We start from the raw sequence: 4,188 nt of genomic DNA on the forward strand, positions 1-4,188 counted from the left end.
AATAACTAATTTAACAAACTTTCTTAATTTACTCTAATTTGTCAACTAGCTCTTATATATTAAAAACTAGAGGTCGTGTGTGTGTGTGTGTGTATATATATGTATATATTTGTTTGCATCACTTATGAATGGGTATTACAAAGAGAGAAAAGACAGAGAGTAGAAGCTAATAAGATTCAAAGGTTTATTGGCCTGGAGAATAGGATTCACATTCACATATACATCAATGAAGTTTATTTATCTCCTTATCTCTCATTTTCATTCCCTAGAGCATTTTTATTATAACACTCTTTACATATATATATATATATATATATATATTTTCGGATCGTTGAATTAATGAAGATGGTGCGGTAGTTACGAATTTTTCTGCAATAATTATAAGCGATACAGATGAGACGAAAGTCGTGGAGTTGGAATAATTTCCAACGGAGTAGCCTTAGGCAAAGTAAAGCTTGCGCCTTCTTTCATGTCCACTGGCTCATCCCCCACGGACTTCAACTCAAACCCTTGAAGCAAACGAGCAAGACTCAACATACTCACTTGCATAGCAAAAGTCGAACCAGGACAAGCCCTTCTTCCAAACCCAAAAGGAAGGTACTGAAAATGGCTTTGACCTTCTTCATAATCAATTTCTCCATTATTATTATTATTATTCTCCTCCGTGACGAACCTCTCAGGCTGCGACCAAATGGTTGGGTCTCTATGGAGTTTCCAAATGTTGGCAAACACTCTAGTGCCTTTTGGGACGTAATAGCCAGAGATATAACAGTCTTGTGTTGCTTCATGGGGAACCAAGAGAGGACCTGGTGGGTATAATCTTAGGGTTTCTTTGAAGATGGCTTCAAGGTAAGTTAAGTTTTTGACATCTGAGATTTGGACCCATCTTTGCTTGCCTACGTGACGATCAATCTCCTCTTGGGCACGCTTTAGAACATGCTTGTTGTTCAGCAATAAGGCTATGGTCCATGTCAAACTGATGGAGGTTGTGTCTGCTCCAGCTAAGATCAGACTCTATGTATAAACAAGGTGTTAGTTAATTTCATCATGTTAAAAGTCTCTCCTTCGTTGAAATAATAAGGCACGTGAATTAATATTCATTGGCTGGAATAAAATTGTTTTTCATTGTTTTAGACTAAATTTATTATGACTAACACAGTACATGGGTCAAATAAATATCTTTTAAATGAAATTGAAGGTTTGAATCTTCAAAGCTTGTATATGAAAAAAATTGTATTATAAATTTACCCTAAAGTTTGCTAACAATGATCATATTTGACTTAGTAGGATCACATATCAAATAAGTGTAAAAAAGAAAAAAACAATTTGTGCAAATGATCAAATAAAATATGTCTATGGCCGCGCCAACGCATTATGCTCCCTTTAGTCTCAAATACAGCATGTTGCTTAAGTGTTCTGGTAGTCTCCCCTTTAAAAAATCTATTGGTTAGTCAAATCAAAAAAAATTTGTTGATTGGACTTCAACTCATTATATTCCCTTATTAATTAGGGTTGTTAAAGCAAAAATCAAGCTTGGGCTTTTAATTCCCATTGACTTTGTTTTCCAAAACCTCTCCATTATTAATATATGAAAAAATTATTTTTTTCTAGAAATTTAATTGACTTAACTAATTTTATTGGTTTATATGAAGTAAGTATGATTAGTACTCTTCTGGTCCTTAATGTAAGACATAATAATTGAGTTGATATTGGGTCTAAATGTAAAACTTATTTATCATATTTATCAATTTTTTCTAAATTATTCTTATTGATACTCTTTTAACCATAACCAAGTCGAAAAAAGAGGGAGAATATTAAGGAAGATGATTATAATGTTTTGAGAAAAACATGTCATATTTGTTATAATTAACTAACTTATCTAACTTCTTTAATTTAATCAAATTAGCTAAATAGATATTATATTAAGAATCAGAGGATTACTTCATATTTGAGAGAGTAAAAAGAATATATTGCTATTCAAATCAAGATTAGCTCACGGCAAACTTCTCCTTCATCTTTGACTCAAATTGTTAATATTTCATCTCTTTCGTCAATTAGTGTTTCTATCATATTTATTTACCTGATCCTGATTCTTTTAGTTATTAATGATACATTTCGATGTTAACAGGATTCATTTTTATCTTATATCTTGCTTGTACAAAAAAAATTTAGTTATATCAATAAAGCTGTTCAAAAAATGCTTTGGCTTTAACTATTACCTCTGATAAATATCATAAAGTTAAAAACATTGTAGTATTGTATAAGATCCTTAATAAACACAAGAATAGCATAATTTAGAATAAAATAATTAATATTCCACAAAAATTCTGACTCCCCGTTATGAATCATTTATACATTTTTAAGAAGGTGACTTTCATAAAGATTAGAGGTACTAGAAGAAATCACCCTCTCCTTTCACAAACGCCTGGCAGTTAATTATTTTATGGAATTTTTTAGAAGATAATCCTTATGTATATGCTCGAATAAAAGTGGTTGTTTTCAAGTTTTCTGATAAATCCTTAAACAAATTATATGAAAGTCATTTGAATAAATTTAAAAATTAAAAAATAAAAATAACTACCTCCAGGAACGGCCCTAATATATTTTCTGTCTTCTTTTTCCCTTTTTCCTCTTCTTTGCCAATATGTATTCAACATATTATAATTTAGAAAAATGAAGGGAAAATACATCTTAAATTTAAAAAAGACAAAAAAGTCATGCTGACTACTCTTATAATAGTTTTGACTATTCTTGTAATGGTTTTCACATGTCAAAATATGTTAAAATCACCTATTTATCATTTTAAAATTTCATAGGTATTTTTCTGTTATTTTTCTTATAATTTATATACCCAAAACTCAAACAAGAAAAGTCATTTCGTTTGGTACTGGGAAAAAAGGGTCAAACATAAGGGGTAAAAAACATACCAAGACATTTGCTTTGATGATGGTGTCACGAGCGTGGCCCAAAGTATCGTCGTCGTCTTCAATTACAGAAAGCATGAAGTCAACGAAATCCTGTTCCTCACTACGCGACTATTTCTTCTTCACCCAATGCTCTTCAACCCAACTTGATGCAACATAATCCAAATCCCTCGCAATCTTCTTCATCGATCTTAAAACTTTCCCTTCACCTGGAAACCATCCCAGAAACGGAATCAAATCTGAAGGAACAAACTCCCCAGAAATATGCATGAAATCCTTTATCAGCTTCAAAACCCTACGTGACTCTTCATCTTCCACATCCTGCAAATTCCCACAATACCTCTTCCCTGCAATCATCCTCGTGATTATGTTCAACGTCAATCTCTCCAACCACTCGCTAATAATCACAACCCTACGTTTATTATTGTCTCCGACGTAGGAGTACAGATCGCCGATGAAAAAATCGATCTCAGATTCATATGCATGCCTCAACGATGCAAGTCTCCGAGCTGACAGGAGCTCGACCATGATGAGCTTCTTCAATTTGCGCCAATACGGGCCGTCCGGCGCCGACCCGAACGAGGCATAGTTGTAATTGAGGTAGATACCATGGCTGGATTTTGGGCGAGCGGCTAGGGTTTTGTCATTGGTTGTGAAGCATTCTTTAATGGCGTCTTGGCTGCTAACAACGAGGGCAGGGAAGGCTCCGAGGCGGATGGTGAAGATGGGCCCATACTTGTCTGCAAAAGAAGCTAAGGTGTGGGCGAGGGGGATTTGAGCTCCAAGAAGATGAAGATGGCCTATTAGGGGTAAGGCTCCTGAAGGTTCTGGTGGAGCTAGCTCGCCTTTGGCTTTTTGATGATTTTGTGATATTTTCTGAGCTCTGATCCATACAAGTAAGGGTAAAAATAGGGTTAAAGTTGCTGTTATTAATGTTGGGAAAGATAAGAGGTGCATAATGGCTTATCTCGATCGTCCGGGCTTGAGATTATTTATGCAATGTTTTGACAAGAGAACTTGTTATATATACCAGCCCTTGTAGTGCAATTTGCACTATAAAATTGATCTCATATTAAAGATTGGAGGTAGTTATTGCTGGCTTGATAAGACAACGAGCAGGCACAGTTATAATAAATATAGGGCTGCGACGATAATAATAATAATGAGAAAAGTTGTCATGCACATGACTATAATATAATAAATACTGCCGTCATATTAGTAATAGACACGGGAAAACTAATTTGGAAGTCCTTGTAATTTGCTC

The 4,188-nt window shown here is 34.2% G+C and overlaps 1 pseudogene; it reads right to left on the reverse strand.

Moving 5' to 3' along the window:
* Window positions 1-378: 378 nt before the first annotated feature.
* On the reverse strand, window positions 379-3,881 carry LOC114761202 (xanthotoxin 5-hydroxylase CYP82C4-like; annotated as a pseudogene).
* Window positions 3,882-4,188: the final 307 nt, after the last annotated feature.

The sequence above is a fragment of the Neltuma alba genome, unplaced genomic scaffold (genome assembly GCF_004799145.2).
Source record: "Neltuma alba isolate B1F8T4 unplaced genomic scaffold, ASM479914v2 tig00011088_pilon, whole genome shotgun sequence".
Lineage (NCBI taxonomy): Eukaryota > Viridiplantae > Streptophyta > Magnoliopsida > Fabales > Fabaceae > Neltuma > Neltuma alba.